Genomic DNA, 17,631 nt, shown 5'->3' on the forward strand with positions numbered 1-17,631 from the left:
ATCAGAGGTTGTGCATGTGCGTATCTGTGTTTTAATTGCAGTATCACACTGTGCTGACACAGATACGGTGCCATTATTCTAAGAGAACATGCTGTTAGTAATGGGTTCACGGTGCTCACTTATATTAATCCTAGAGCTGTGGCTGTATTCCATGTGGTCTCCTAGGATTTGGATAATTAGGAGCATTACTAATTTAAAATGTCACCCAGTCTCTGGAATTTGCTGTCAGGCTGTCTATACTTTTGGAAATACCACCATTCACTTCTCCTCATCCTCCCTAGGAAATACTTCATCTTCACATGGTCCTGGGTTTATTGCACGAACACCCATGACAGCTGTCTAGAGAGAGGAGGCTGTAGGTTGGAGAGTGCAATCCATGGCCCCCTAAAAAGATGCACCATGTCCAGAAGAACCTTTCCAGAGCATTCTTCAATGAAAAATATAATAGGACTTCCCTAGTGGCGCAGTGGTTAAGAATCAGCCTGCCAATGCAGGGGACATGAGTTCGAGCCCTGGTCCGGGAGGATCCCACATTCCGCAGAGCGGCTGAGCCCGTGTGCCACAACTATTGAGCCTGTGCTCTAGAGCTAGCGAGCCACAACTGCTGAGCCCGCATGCCACAACTACTGAAGCCCACACGCCTAGAGCCTGTGCTCCACAACAAGAGAAGCCCCCGCAATGAGAAGTCCCCGCTCGCCGCAACTGGAGAAAGCCCGTGCAGAGCAACGAAGACCCAATGCAGCCAAAAATAAATAAATAAATAAGTAAATGTTAAAATATAATACCTTAGATACTATGCTTAGTCCAAAACATGGATACAAAATTAAGATACAATAGAAATTGCACCTGCTTGCTCTGGTGACAGTCGTCCTAGAAATGTGTGAAGGGAACACTTTGGCTCTTTTATTAGGGTGTCATGAAGCACATCTTAGAGCAGTGTTTTTCACTTCTCTTGATCCTGCAGACTAAAAACCAAAGAAACATTTTACCACTGGGAGAGAGACAGCAGACAGTGGGAACAGGGAGAGAGAGAAAAATTCAGAGATGGGAGGGAGGCTGATACGGTTCAGCTTTTTGCCAAATGAGGCCTTTTGGTAGGAAGATGCATTGACAGGCCCAGACCCTACCTAGAGAAGAGCCGAAAAATTATAAACTGTTGTCCAAATACCTTATTTCAATAACGAATTTCAAGCCAAAACAACCTTATTCATTTGGCTATTTCAAAACAGAGCATAGCCCTTGAAAAAGAATCTGATCTTTTGCTAGCATTACCCAGATAATGCCATCTGTTTCCCGCTTGTGTGTATATTTAAAAAGTTAACAAGTGAATTTTCAGTCTGGGGCCTGTAGGAGAGGGAGAGGAGAGGGAGGGACATTTTGCCCTGTCTATGTAAGCCATGAAACGTTGGAAACAAAGCTGAGGAAGGCTGAGAATTCATTCTCTGGTGAAAAACAAACAAGTCCAAGCAAGTATTTAGGCTCTAATGGAAATACACTCTTTCAGCCCTTTCCAGCTGGGGTTTCCCAGACTAGGAGAAGACAGGACATAATTATGTTACACCGTCTTATCTGGCACCTCAGGAAGCCTTGGAGCTGCCTCTAATCACGTTTTCTTGTCCTCACAGAAGATTATATTGAGCCCATGTTTTATTCTACCATTGGTAGGCCATCGCAGAACTGGGTATGTTTGAGGACCTTGGCAGACATTAAGTTATACTTTCTTATCCTAGGGAAGAGTATCTCACCTCAGACAGAGGTAAAAAGAGAGGAATAAAATCCTCTTCCACGTGTAAAGCAGTTTCCAGTCTCCAAAGGACGTTCCCCAGACACTATCTATTTGATCCTCATGCCCCGCTGGGATGGAGAGTACATAGTTATGTCCCCGTTGTACTGAGAAGGAAACAGGCTTGGAGAGACTGTTTCCAGCCCAAGGTAACGATACTGGTAAAGGGCAGAGGTGGATGAGTACCCGGCGCTCGGCTGTCTGTAGCACCATGGCCATCCTTCTGTGCAGCAAAAGATGGGAGGAAAGGGTGGACTGTGAAGAGATGTAAATCTGACCACACCACACTCTAAACACTTCCGATGGCTCCACGCTATTGGCCTCTGGCCGGGATCGCCCAAGAGAAAAGACAACAGGAGGTCAGAGGGAGTGAGGACAGTGCGGTCAGAAGACTTATTCTCCTGGCTTCCTCCCGCCCGGGTCTCCATGGACTGGCTGTGTCCCCTCTACCAAAGGCCACAGCCCTTGCTGGGCTTCCATCTCTTAGAGCTATGACTATTCTCTCAGGTTTCCAGTAACCTCCCCTTCCCCCTCCCCCTTTAGGTCAAGGGGTGATAACAGGTCCCCACTCTTGGTAGTGCCAGGGCACTTCACCGTACCGTGTTGGTTCCCTGTACTCTGCCCACATCATTGTAAATGGTCCTGTTATTTAACTCTTCTAAAACACCTTGTCGAGTGTGCCTTGCCTCTCCTGCAGGAACCCTGGCTGATGCATCAACTCATCCTTCAGATCTCAAACAGCTCGCCCTCAGGGAAGACTTCCTTAGCCTTTGCTCCCCTCCCAGGCTAAGTAAAGTCCTCCAGCTCTACGCTTTTTTTTTTTTTTTTGGTCAGTACGCGGGCCTCTCCCTGTTGTGGCCTCTCCCGTTGCGGAGCACAGGCTCCGGACGCGCAGGCTCAGAGGCCATGGCTCACGGGCCCAGCCGCTCCGCGGCATGTGGGATCTTCCCGGACCGGGGCACGAACCCGTGTCCCCTGCATCGGCAGGCGGACTCTCAACCACTGCGCCACCAGGGAAGCCCCAGCTCTACGCTTTCTTGTCATCACTTACTCAAACCCTTCCTTCATAACATTCATCACAGTTATAATTTTTCATTCAAAGAGGGATTATTTGATTAATTTCTGCTCCCTCCCCTTCATTAAAGGAGAGACTTCTATCTGCTGCTTGGTCACTACTGAATCCCTGATATAGCATGGGGTCTGGCACACAGTAAAAAACACTCACTAAATCTTTGTTAAACAAACCGAATAATAAAAATGTGTCTCACTACCACAGATAGGGAACAGACTCATGATCCAAAAGATACAGCGCGAATCTGTTACCTCCCTAAGAAAGTACCTTCTACCAGCGTAACGCATCCTCTTCAAGCTTGTGATCTTAAGCATCCTTCAAAGGATGACTTTCTTTGGACATTGTCATATTGTCATTACGTTACAATCCAGTTAGCTCTAGTATACAACGTTCCTCTAGAGAGAGAATTCATCCTCAGCTTCCCCTGGATACACAGGCAGTAACTATAAAAATGGCTAATTTGGGGCTTATATGGGGCAGCACCAGAAAATGGGATGAAATTCTTGTCAGGACTAATGGGGAAAAGTCAACAATTGATCCATGTAACAGTGGCCAAAAGTTCTGTGAGTTTATTTGTAAATAAAATTTTTGAAGTATTAAAAATATAAGGTCATTTTGCTTGTACAGATGATTTTAATTACATGCTCTCATGGCTTCCTAGGCAAAGAAATCCTGCAAAAATGTCTGAACAGGTCTAACAAGCCCCAAGAGGGTTCAAAGCTATTTATTTGGATTCACTAGGTTAAAATTAACAAAGAACATCCAGGTCCTTAAAAAAACATGAAACAAAACTACCCTTGACTAATAAAGTAAAAGTAAATATGTACCATTATTTTTATATTTATTATGTACTATGCTTGCTTAGTACTTTTACCTTATTTACTCATGATGACAACTATCTAATGTGGGTACCATTATTTTCTCCATGTTGCACATAAAGAGACTGAGAATCAGATGGAGCTGAAGTCATACACTTAATAAATGGCAGAGGGGCTTCCCTGGTGGCACAGTGGTTGAGAGTCCACCTGCCGATTCAGGGGATGCGGGTTCGTGCCCCGGCCCGGGAAGATCCCACATGCCGCGGGGCGGGTGGGCCCGTGAGCCATGGCCGCTAAGCCTGTGCGTCCGGAGCCTGTGCTCCGCAGCGGGAGAGGCCACAACAGTGAGAGGCCCGCGTACCGCAAAAAATAAAATAAAATAAATAAATGGCAGAGATGAGTAATAACAAACGTACCTAGTTGAAACCCTATGCTCTTAGATACTCCCTTCATTTTCAATTCTATTTTCTGTGTTGTTCAGGCTACAGTAATGTTTGTCCCATTTAGCCTTCTTTTCACCCTACAGTTTTATAACTGTCTTCCAATACCGAGGTCCTGATTATCCCACACTCGATTCTTCCAGTTACGCCATTTATTATTTATTCATTCTTTCCTTATTTGCTTGAGCATATCAACGGCTGCTCTGAACTGCAATACCCCAGCTGTCATTTCTGTATGCCTTATACTCCGAAACTGTGTCCTACCCACCTGGCACTTCCACAGCCATTGCTGCTTCTTCCAGCCATTATTTTATTATATCTGTAGATATCTCCATTGAATCACCCCAAGTTACAAGTACCCCATGCTCTTCCACTGCCATGTACTTTATCATCATAGTTACCTGCCATGGGCTCCCTACCCCACAGACTGCACCCAACTATTCCAACATCCAAATTGTTGACCAACAGGGTGACTGAACAGCTTCCAAGCAGAAACAGAATGAGAGAACTACACAGCCTTTCACAGTCCATCACATCTCTTCCTCTAGGGTTTGTCAAAGAAGGAAAATTCCAAATCCCTTCAAGAGCTGCAGAAGACATCCCTTGATGGCTTAAATCTTGTTCAGATAATTAGAACTTTCTCTATGGCAGAAGAATTCTGCTGTGATAGCTCCCCATAAGACAGAACTCTGCATCTCTGTGCAGTGAAACTTGCTTTCAACAAAAAGGTTGCCTGTATTTAAATAATGAATAAATAATACTTATGAGCACCCTTGTTTCATTCCACCTGGTCTTCTGGCAGAGGATAGATAAACCCTTCACCAATCTTTTAACCACCCTTTCACCAGTTCTCCATCTATTTTTCTCTATTATTACAGAAAATACAAAGATGCTAATCACTCCTACCTTCTCTCTCCATGATTAACCCCCTTCATATGCTGCCAATAGACTCAGACTAGCTCACTCAGCTCTAAACCCTCAGGCACTCAATCATTCATCAGACATCAAAAGTGACTTCTATTACCCATTGTGCCAAATACTGCTAGATGCTGGGAATGCAAAGATGAAAATAACATGACTGTCTAGTAGGGAGAAGCATAATGATGTGTTACAGTGGCAAGGATAGTATTATGTAATAGACCCAGTGAAACTATGAAGGAGGATTAGTCTACTCTACCAAGGATTCTGGAAATACTTCACTGAGATGACCCGAGGAGGAAAATCAAGAGGTAAGTCAACGTGTGCCGTCTGAATGGAGGGGGTGGCAAGAGCTCCAGACTGAGAGCAGTCTGAACAAAGGCACCCAAGAATGGTAGGGCCAGTCATGTCTGGGAGGCAGCAAATCTTCTCAGGAGCATGATGTGTGTGTTAGAGGTACAAGTAGGGGGCATGGTTGAGAAATGAACATGGCAAGAGCAAAAGCTGATGCTTGCTTGTAGATGGTCTTGTATACGCCACTAAGAGCTTGGACTTAATCCTTAAGCAAAGAAGGATCATGGAAGAGTTTTCAGTGGAAGAATTATTTCATAGTTGTGTTTCAGCAGCATCACAGTGGTGGTGTGGACTGGAGGACACAGGATCAGAGGGTGCAGGGCAGACATTGGTGGTTCCGAATTAACATCAGTCCCTTCTTACTTCCTATCAGAACCTCACTTTATTGAGTATTTATCCTCCTCTGTGGATAACCATCCCCAGTCCCAGGGAGGGGATCCTGATTGGTCCAGGGCAATCGTAAGTGGTTCCGTTTCTCTTGCCAGTGATCACTACACTTGCGTGTGTGATAAAATATTGTTAATGAGACCTGAGGGGAAGTTTGTTGGGAGCTACTGGAAAGGTTTTCCCCCTTCTAAGACAGACGTAAGAAAGATGCTTCTTCTTTCTTGGACGTGGTTAAATTGAAATGTGATGCTCAGAGAAACTGGATTAAAACACCTCAGAATCATGCTACCTCCAACATTTTAGCCAATTTAAGTAGGGATTTCCTCCTGCTGGAGGCCAAAGCTATCTTAACTGGGACAAGTAGGGAAACTAATTGGAAAACATTTGCAATCCTCCAGGAAAGATACAGTAACAATGAGAATAAAGAATCAGCTGTGGGACAAAGGGGAAGAGAAGGAGTTGCAAAAATGCTGGATTAAAAGAAGCTAAAGAATTTGGAAACTGGAAAGGAAAAGAAAAAGTCTAGCCTGACTCCCAGGTTCCCTGCTTGGGGGATGCTTATAACACCTTCAGTTTTTGTAGCACGCCAGAATGGACCGCTCGCCTTGCTGGCCGGCCAGAGCGGCCCTAGGAATTGCTTGTACTGGTCTTTGAAACATGGAGCTGAGTTTCATTGCTGCTGCTACAGCTGAAGGAGTTTGCTGCGGAGGCTTCTCCTGTTCCCTCACATTGCTCACAGGTACAATAAAACAGTGCCCACCTCACTCACGCCACATGCACTTTGTCCCTTGCCTCCTACCGCAGTGCCCTGGTCGCAGCTGAGGCATGGGGCAGGCACGACAGTACCCACTTGGCACGCATGCACGTGCACCATGAAGAGTAGGGAGTTAACACCCTGCGGGGGCGTGCTCCACCAGTGGGAGATGGCAGCCAATGGAGAAGTCATTCTCCTTTTCTCCCCTGATGAACTGTTTGAAGACAGAGTGGCTTCGTATGACCTCCCTGATGATGTCCGGTGACACCGGGTGATCAGTCTCTCATCAAGCTGTGGCAAGCTCGGTAACACCCTCCCTCACACCTGCTCTCCCCCCCCCCCCTGCTCTGCCTCTCTCCTGCTCCACTGAGATTGCCCTCCCTAAGAAAATACCACCACGTAAGGCTTTGCTGCGTGATCTGTGATTTACGGGACTGAGGCTAAGAAAATGGTGCTACTTAAACAAAATTCAACATGTCTACTGACATTTTTCTGTGATTCTGTCTTTTCCGGGTTTCTGAACTTCTAAATTCTAAACCTAAGCCCTCACTCTGGAGTTGAGTGTGTCAGTACCTCAGATTTAGGGAAGCAAGCAAAAAGAAGATACAGGCACAAGCTCGTAAGTTCATCCATGCCCAATTCCTGGTTCAGTGCTGGAAAAGACCAGGTTCTAGCACAGCAATTTAACTCCTTTATACTGACTTTATCCTATTTATCCACTTACATTTTTATCCTGGAAAGCAGATATTAAGACAAAGACACCTACTTCAGAAGTTACTGTTGCACAGAGTCTTCTATATAAGCCTTTAACAAAGTCAGTCATTGCTCCAAACTGGCCCTTCCTTCATGGCACTGTCTTAGAGGGAATGGGAAAGGTTTAGAAATTCAACCCTAAGATGGTTCTGAAATGCCTTGACTGTAGTGGGAAGAGAATCCGCCAGGCAGAGGTTCACAGTAAGTTAGCCAGTAAAACCATACCGGTGAAATATTGATTTTTTTCAAACCTCTTTTCTTCCTAGCTCCCTCCCATGCAGAGCTGAGGCACTGCGAATTTCACCTTAGCAATCTGTCCCTTCTTTAATGATTTTGCAAGAGTGGCATCTGGTATGATAGTCATTAGTGCCACTTCCCAGATATTTCTGGTTCTCCTTATGGGCACATGGTAGAATTGTATCCCTTGCTCTCTGGGAATTAGGAGTGACCACGTGACTTGCTTTGGACCATGTAATGTGGTCAGAAGTGAACATGGGTCCCTTTCAGGTGGAAGATATAAGAACAAGGAGTGTGCTCTGCCACGCTCCGCTTCCCTCTGCAACAGGAACTAGTCATGTTTCACATGGAGGCTGCTTCCTCAGCCTGGGTCCTTGAGTGAGAATGAGACAAAACGCAGCCCTTCGCTAACCTAGGATGGATTCAATGAGCACGATATAAAGCTCTATTGGTTTGAACCACTGAGGTCTGGGGGTTGACTGTTACAGCAGCACAACCTAGTTTACCCTAATAAGCCCAGTCAAGTGCCAGTGATTTCTGATTCAAATTTCCCAGTACGTCCGCAGAATTCTGAAGCTGTGCTGAGATTCTGGTATAGCAGTTCACTGAATTCTTATAGCCACCATGTGTTAAGTGTTCTAATCCCATTTTAAAATTAACCCCAAAGAGAGGTCACATGTCAGCATCTTGAAAGGTACAGAGACAGGCTTGGAGCACAGATATCTTGACTAGAAAATCCATCTACTGCATTAAAGTCCCTAGCTCCCTCTTTCCCAAATGCCCTGAAAGACAGTCTGTGATCGCTGTTTATTCAGTCTTCTTGGCTCTCCTTGAAAGCTGCACTTTGCTTTCATACCAAATGAAAGCATTTTCCTCTGCTGATTCTGGCATCTTTCTCCAGTACTCTTACAGGAGCAGATTTTATTCAAGCTCAGGAGAATCCTGGCACAGACACGCCATCTGCTTTACTCACATTCAGGAAATCTATGTGGACACCCCCTTAGAGCTTAAGGGGCCAAAGAGATCAGTTAAGACCAACATCCATTTTCTACCTCTTTCTCCTCACCTGTATTACAGAGAATTTATCCCAGGGATGAGTTTTTGTGATATATGACCTAACGTGAACCTTGGCCTCGGTACTAGGTCGAATAGTGTCCTCCAAAATTCATGTCTACCCAGAACCTGTGAATGGGACCTTATTGGGAAATAGGGTTTTTACAGATACAGCAAATTAAGATAACGTCATACTGGATTAGGGTGAGCCCTAAATCCATTGTGACTGGAGTCATTACAAGGAGAGAGAAATTTACATTAGAGACACAGACACATGGGGAGAATGCCATGTGACAAAGAAGAGATTGGAGTGGTGCATCTGCAGGTCAAGGAACACCAAGGACTGCCAGCAGCCTCAAGAAACTAGAAGGAGGCGAGGAAGGATCTTCCCCTGCAGCCTTCAGAGGGAGCATGGGCGTGCTGACACCCTGGTTTTGGACTTCTGACCTCTGGAACTGTGAGAGAATAAAATTCTGCTGTTCTAAGCTACCTAGTTTGTGGTAATTTGTTATGACAGCCCTAGGAAACTAAAACGGCCTCCAAAGTCCAAGCCATAGGGAAACACACACACACACACACACACACACACACACACACACACACACACACACACAAGACAGGCAGAGATATATAGATGTATCAGAGATCATTTTTCACTATCACATCCTGCCCCCGTACATGTTCCAAAGATCACAGAGATAAAATAAAATATCAGTTTGATTATCAACCCAGAACATATAGAGAATGGCTTTATGTTGCTCCCAAAATCACTGTGCAGTCCCGGCAGATGTGACTTCGCATATAGCTCTACCACTTAGCAGTCGTGTACCTTAAAGCAAGTTAGTTAAATTCATGTAGCCCTGGTCCCTTTTCTGTACTATCAGGCTAATAATATATCTTGAATTTTTCTGTCGTGTGGTGTGGCGGGCGTTTACCTTTCTTCTGTGCCTCTCAGCATCTGAACCCCCTTCCTATGCTTGGAGAATGCCCCACTTCCGGGGCAGTACCAGCCTCCCACTTGGGAAGTTACAGGTGTCTGCTGCTCTTTTCCAGCATCCCTGAAGCTAAAGCACAGGCATGACCGGGGCTCTCCTGATAAGATGCACCTTGCACTGTGAAGCTGACAGTGTGCAGACGCAGGACAGCACAGAATCCACTCAGGTGCGGTCATGGCCACCTCCCGGTTCCAGCAGCACAACAGAGAAAGGTTCTAAGGACAACACTCCAGGGTAGCAGCAGGTGAAGCCTATGCAGGTTGCGGTGCCCACGTCTGGCTGCATGGATGTCTCCCAGAGATCAATTCTGCAGCATGATTTTGGAAATTATTTTTCTCCTTGTAGCCTCCACGCCTAGCTCTCTGATGATCCTATATCCTTTTCGGAAATTCTTTTTTCTTTTTTTCTTAAATTAGCAGAGTTGGTTTCTGATGCTGGCAGCTTAGAACCCTGACTAACATGCAAGGATTAAAATGAGATAAGATATGCAAAGAACCGAGCAGGAGTCGTGAGTTACTTCCTTTCTTCCCACTTCCCTCCACAGTTCTAAATGAGGATGCTGCTGTCAATGGTTAACAGCACTCAGCAGCGAGATGTGGAGGATTTGAAGAATGGATAAAGATACCGTGGCAGACGCACACAATGGAATACCGTGCTGCCTTAGAAGAAAGGAGATCCTGCCATATGTGACACACGACATGGGTGAAGCTGGAGGACATCATTCCAAGTGAAATAAGCCAGACACAGAGGGACAAATACTGCGTGATTTCACTTATATGAAGTATTTAAAAGAGTTAAACTCTTAGAAGCAGAGAGTAGATCGGTGGTAACCAGGGGCTGGAGAGAGAGGGAAATAGGAAAGTATTAGTCAAAGGGTACAAAGTTTCAGTCATGCAAGATGAATAATTCTTGATCTTCCCTGGTGGCGCAGTGGTTAAGAATCCGCTTACCAATGCAGGGAACACGGGTTCAAGCCCCGGTCCGGCAAGATCCCGCATGCCACGGAGCAACTAAGCCCATGTGCCACAACTACTGAGCCTGCGCTCTACAGCCTGTGAACCACAACTACTAAGCCCACGTGCCACAACTACTGAAGCCCATGCGCCTACAGCTCGTGCTCCGCAACAAGAGAAGCCACCAAAATGAGAAGCCCGCACTCTACAACGAAGAGTAGCCCCCGCTCGCTGCAACTAGAGAAAGCCCTCATGCAGCAACGAAGACCCAACATAGCCAAAAATAAATTTATTTTAAAAAAAGATGAATAATTCTTACTTCTTAGACATCTATTTCACAGCTTAGTGCCTACAGTTAACAATACTGTATTTATTACTTAAAATTTGCTGAGAGTGGATCTTACGTTAAGTGTTCTTATCACAAAATAATAATAACAGTTATCATTATAAATAAAGAGGACAGGAGGAAACTTTTGGAAGTGATGGATATGCTTATGGCCTACATCGTGATGATAGTTCCTTGGGTGTATACTTATCCCTAAACTCGCAAGTTGTATACGTTAAATATGTACAGCTTTACGTACATGCTTCATACCTCATTAAAGAGGTTAAAATTTTTTTCAGGAAGCAAGACCTGTTTTAACACATGCCAGCATGACTACCCGGCAGGCCTGTGTTACAGCCTTTATTCCATCAGTGATTAAGGTTGGGCCTCATTAGTGGGCCAGGTTAACCAAATAAAGTAGTAGCAGTGTTTTAAGGTCAGAGAATTTCAGTGCAGGATCAGAGATGGACCCAAGGACGTTCGACCAAACTGATGATAAGTCCACACCAAAGAAAACTCAAACTGGAAGAGCCAGCAGCTCAGGCTCTGCAGATCTGAGGATCAGCTGACAATCTGAACAGGTTGCTTTGCATGTTTGTTGTAGCTATTTATGTTTTCTTTTAAGCTTTCAAATCCCTGAATCCCTTCTGCCTAAGCCAACCTCACTTTTGGATGCACTAAGCAGCTGTTGCAACTGGGAATGCTCTCCTTTAGTGAAAATGCTGATTTTAAAAAAATAATAAGCTCCCGGCTCCTGCTTACTCTCACAAGTTTCCAGCAACTGGTGCCCTGACAAATGAAGTGTCAAAACATTTCCAAATTAAAACCCTACGGCTCACACAACCCAGTACCCTCAGCAGGATGGACTTTTCCTGCTTGTTCCAAGTGCACAGGCAAAAGAAACTAAAAATAGCCATATGGCAATTAACAGAAACTCTGAGGAGGGGGAGGGGGTGGGTTCCAGCAGCGTCAGTTTCCTGGATAGATTCCAAATGGGGTTCTCAGCCAGCAGTGCTCTGGCCAAGAGAGGATTTTCATTAAAACTGCATGGAGGAGGCAGAATGAAGAAATCAAGATTTGAAAGATTTAAAATTATTGCAGCGGTAGAAACTATAGCACCATCCCCAAGACCATCAATAATAATAATACTTGCTATTATGGACTGAGTTGATATTTTAGGCAATATACTAAGCACTTCCTATGCATTGTATCATCTTGATCCTGCAAGGACTCTAGGAGGTACCTGCTACGCTCACAGATTAGGAAATTGAAGCCCAGAGACTTTAGATAACCTGTTCAAGACCTCCAGGCACACAGGATAAAGGTCTATGGCACATGTACAGCAGGTGGCCAAGCTGGAGTTTGAACTCAGCTCTCTGGCTCCAGAACTCATGCACGTAACCACAGTGCAATGCTGCCTCATACCTGCATGGGGATGTTTAAATAACCACAATGTTTTCACTCCACCCTTAAGCCCAGAGAAACAAAAGTCTCTCTTGGCAATTTCAACCCACCTTCCCATGGCAGTGCCTTTCACAGGTTATGTGCATGGGCTCTAAAGTAAGGTTAACTGGGTTCAAATTCTGGCTTTCTCATTTATCAGTTGTATAAAATCAGGTAAATTGTCAACATTCCCAGGTCTCAGTTCTCTCATCTCTAAAATGGCAAAAATATTAGTCTTTATCTAATAAAGTTGTAATGAAGATCAAAGGAAACTGCTATAGACTGAATTTTTGTGCCCTCCAAAATCCACATGTTGAAACCCCAATCCCCAATGTGATGGTATTTGAATATGTGGCCTTTGGGAGGTAATTAGGTCACAAGGGTAGAGCCCTCATGATGGGATTAGTGTCCTTATAAGAAGAAAGACAGGAGAGCTTGCTTCCTCTCTCTCTCAGCCATGTGAGGATACAGCGAGAAGGCTGCTGTCTACAAGCCAGGAAATGAACCTTCACCAGACACCAGCTCTACAGGCACATTGATCTTGGACTGTGAGAAATCAGTGTTTGTTGTTTAAGACACACAGTCTATGGTATTTTTGTTACAGCAGCCTGAACTGAGACAGACACTGGATGGAAAGCTCTCAGCATGGTGCTTGCAGATACTTGAGTTGCTCAATAAATAATAGCGATTGGTATTGATCATTCTAAACCCATGCCCTTTTAGGTAACCAATTTCAATGAGAAAGAACACAAGAGCTTGGTAAAAAGGTAGCATCCTCCATGGACTGAGGGGTCATTCAACGAGGGTCTTCTGTATGATGAAGCAAACAGAAAAGGATTTTTAAACATTTTGGATTTGTGGTCGAATTGACAGATTTCGAGTTACTGTGACCAACTATCCTAGTCTGTCTAGGACTGAGGGGATTCCTGGGACATTAAAACTGGGACAATTTGTTCCTTCAGTTTCCAGTGGGGAGGAGATACTTATTCCCAGGAGTGGGCAGTACTAGAAGCAAGAGAGGTCATCTCCCCTTCCTCTTTTTATCTCCTAATAGGAGTGACTTATCTGACTGGTGATGCTGGAAAATGGTTTGAGCTTGCATAGTGCTGGTACTTGGAAGGGGCCAGCCTGCCGATCCTCCACCCAAGCATGTGCTCTTGAGTCCCCCAGGTGGAAGCTTGCTGGGCAGGCTGTGGACTTGTCTGGGGAGACCACATGTTCAGCATACCAGTGAGAGGAAAAGTTCAGTTTGAGGGGGAAAAAAGGGGTAGGAAGCCTTATGTGGATACAGGCTCAAGCCCCATTCTGCAAATAGCATTACCAAAAATAAAGCTGATATTATGATTTCTACCTGACATCTGTGTCTATTTCTAAACTGGTTCAGAACTCAGAGGGGGAAAGGGATATAATTAATTATCAGTCATGTGATTAATTATCACCTTCATAAACCCCAACAGATGGATGCCTATTTTATTTCATTGGCAGAAAAACCCATTTCAGGCTGGCAGAAAAAAGGTATTTTGTAGAATCACATGAGTTTAGAGGTGGGATTGACCTTAGAGATGATCTGGTCCAATATCTTTGGTTTTACAGATGAATGACAAGATCTATATGAAACTCTGAAAAACTCATCAAATGCAAGTAATTTGGGGGAGTGGTCTTTAGAAGCTATAACCAGAATTAAAAACAGATTATAGATAATATAGAAAATAGATTATAGATTAAAACTAAGCAATTTCGGGACTTCCTTGGCGGCCCAGTTGTTGAGACTTGGCCTTCTAATGTAGGGGGTGTGGGTTCGATCCTTCGGGGAGCTAAGATCCCACATGCCTTGTGGCCAAAACACCAAAACATTAAAAAAAAAAAAAAAGACACAATATTGTAACAAATTCAAAAAAGACTTTAAAAAATTGATCCACATCACACAAAAAAAATCTTAAAAAAAGAAAGTTAAGCAATTTCAGAAGGAGAGAAGTTTCCCCAAATAAAAGTATTACAATCAACAGCTGAGAGTTGAATTATTTTAATTGATGAGAAACCTGTAAGACTTAGGTCAGTAAGACTGCTTATCCACAGCCTTGAACACCAGGTAAGGTGTCAAAAGAAACAAGCTTTTCCCCTCCATCCTCACCTTGCCTACCTACCATAACCTGGTCTTCCTCATTAGGAATGCTTATTACTTCCTCACTGTTCACCAGGAATGCCCCACTGGCAAAGCAAGGGTCCTGGTACCTCAAGACACATGAGAACCTTTGGTCAAGCATGGCCATTTCTGGTCTTATCTTTTTCTCTTACCAACACACTCATCCACCAGAGTACCTACATTTGACTTTTTGAAAATGTCCAGTTTTGCATAAGCAGGAGAAAGCCCACTTTACCCTGACTCTCCCACTGAATACAGCTCTAAAACCTGGACGGAATGCAGGGAGCAGCTATTTGAAGCCTCTGAAAAGTCAATGGTAGCAGGGAGACTGGGAAAGAGGATCAGAACTTGAAATACTACTGATCCATACCCCCTTACCCTCACCCGTGGCCTGAACTCAACACACCAGAAATGGACACCAGGGTGCGGGCAAGAGAGCTGCGGGAGGTGTCCTCTGTTCCGGCTCCAGCTGAGAGAAGGGGAACTCCGAATGCTCAAAGAGAGTGTGGAAATTGTTCCTCCCTTGCTCTTCTTTTTTCTTTTCCTCTCCCCTCCCCTCTCCTCCTCTTCCTTGCCCCCCCCCTTCCTTTTCCGTCCCTTTCCTCCCTTCTTCTACGCTCCAGCCCCCAGGGACCTTGTGGGGGTCGTAGCATCACATCAGCCCAAACTATGAGACAGGGGAAACTCCCTCTGCCTTCAATGGTGCCATAGTTTCCAAAAACTGGGGCCAAGCCCCACTGCTTTTTTCCCCTCTCTTTGTCCTCTCTCTGCTTGGCGATACCTAGGCGAGGTCACAGACGGGCACAGCAGAGTGAGCTTTTTGTCCATAGACTCAAAAGGGGTCCCAGGGAACCAGAAAGTATCAGGGAGATCAGGGAGTGGAAGGAACTGGGCAAAGAAACCCCATAAAGTATTTTTTAAAATAAATTCCTGTACTCACCCCTCAAACTATACATGCATGGACCTGATCATTAGCACATCAAAACTCTGAGAACTCTGCCTAGGTGCCGGACTGACCATCCAGCGACATGCACATGGAACAGAGCCCAGCTGCACTGCTAAGGCTCTGAAAAGTGAAATGACACGGGAACCAGAGCCCTTGGAAAATCAACTAGTGGCATGGAACACGCAGTCCGAACCTAACCAGGTTGAATGCATCCTAAATCAGACATATTAACTCTCTCCATAGGCTTTAAACAAGACCCAGAGTCTCATAATATTCAAAATGTATGGAAAACAATCTAAAATTCCTTGGCATAGGAAGACTCAGGAAAATATCAATTCCCTGGGAATAGATAATCAGCTGAAGCAAACACAGCAGTGACACAGATGTTACAATTATCTGGCAAAAACCTTCAAGTAGCTATTATAATAACGCTCCGAGCAGCAATCATGAGCACTACTGAAATCAAGGGAAAAGTAAATAGCCTCAGTCAAGAAATGCATGACATAAAGGAGAGCCAAATGGAGATTCTGGGACTGAAAAAATATACCCGACATTAAGAATTCTCTGACGGCTCTACAGCAGAATGGACAGGACAGCAGAAAGCAACCCAGGAGCAAACCAACTTCTAGCTGGGGGCCTATTTATCACTATTTTTTCGTGTGTCTTCTCTCTACTTTAATGAACTATTTCAGCATCATAAACCACAACACAATTTAGTGGCTTGAACGCAAACCCATGTATTATTTCTCCCAGCTCCGTGGGAGGGCTGGGCAGTTTCTCGGTTGGTCTTGCCTAGACTCATTCATGTTCCTGCCTTCAGCTGGAGGGCTGGTTGGACAGGAAGGTCCAGGCTGGCCTCAGTGATTGGCCTGGCAGTTGGTGTTGGCTATTGACTGGACTGCCTCACTCCTCCAAGTGACCTCCCAACCCCCAGCAGGCTAGACAGGGCTTCTTCACAGTATGGTGGTCTCAGGGTTCCACCAGGGTGAGCCCAGAAGCCACAAGGCTCATGAAGGCCTAGGCTCTGAAACTCACACAACGTCACCTCTATCATATTCTGTTGATCAAAGTACATCCCAAGGGTTGCACAGACATAGGGGATAAAAAACTAAACTATCTCTTCATGAAAGGAGCAGCTGTACGACTTTGCAAATGGGTGTGGATGCAGGGATTGGGATCCTTATTTCAATGTTCTACCACATTCCTCCCGGGGAATTCATGCTGCAAATCTCAAAGGCCACGGGTCTACAATTACTATGGCAGTAGAAGAGACTGTGAGGCCCAGAGAAATCTAGTGTTTGCCTAAGACCACAGAGCTACTTAAATGGGAAAATATGAAACTAGACCCCATGACTGCTGATTCACTGACCAGTGATCCTGTTTCTGAGATGAGCTGTATAGTATCTTGAACACCTTGGCTGTTTAACAGGTAGGAAAATAAGGGACAACTTGCACAGAGTGTTAGCAATCGTTCACCATTCAGATCCATTTTGTGAAGGAAATAAATGCAGGCACTTGTGGAGTCCATGAAAAAAAAAAACTGAAGTAAAGTGACACAATAAGGGCTATTCATTATGTAGCAATACAGCTCCTAACCTGTCCTGTGCACCAAAACATAGTGCATTTAGTCCCTTGAGTTCCTGGCTCTCAAAACTTAATTTCTTTACTGAGGTAAAATTCACATAACATAAAATTAACCATCAACCATTTTAAAGGGTACAATGCAGCGGGTTTTGGTACATTTACTATGCTATGCAACTATTACCTCTGTCGAGACATTTTCATCACCCAAAAGGCAAGCCTGTACCCACTAAACAGCCACTCCCCAAGTCCCCCTCCCCCAGCCCCTGGGAACCACTAATCTGCCTTCTCGCTATGGATTTCTATTCTAGATGTTTCCTATAAATGGAATCATATGTGCTTTTGTAGCTGCTCCTTTCACTGCACATGTGTTCATGGTTCATCCACACTGCAGCGTGCATCAGCATTGCATTCTTTATATGAATAATATCAATATAAACAATATTCATAATATTCCATCGAATGGATATACCACATTTTGTTTATCTCTTTGTCAGTTGATGGGCGTGTGGAAAGCTCCCACGTGTTGGCTACTGTGAATAGTGCTGTCACGAACATTCACGTACAAATAGTCACCTCGATACCTGCTTTTAATTCTTTCAGTTAGTTAGTATACAGTCAGAAGTGGAATTTCTGGGTCGTGTGGTAATTCTATCAAAGCTGAATGCTCAGCCTA

General features: G+C 44.7%; 1 protein-coding gene across 1 annotated transcript in view; it reads right to left on the bottom strand.

Moving 5' to 3' along the window:
- LOC132523618 (histone-arginine methyltransferase CARM1-like) overlaps window positions 1–17,631 on the bottom strand; it is a 263,342-nt gene that overhangs the window by 85,801 nt on the left and 159,910 nt on the right. The window lies entirely within an intron of this gene.

Source organism: Lagenorhynchus albirostris, chromosome 7 (assembly GCF_949774975.1).
Source record: "Lagenorhynchus albirostris chromosome 7, mLagAlb1.1, whole genome shotgun sequence".
NCBI lineage: Eukaryota > Metazoa > Chordata > Mammalia > Artiodactyla > Delphinidae > Lagenorhynchus > Lagenorhynchus albirostris.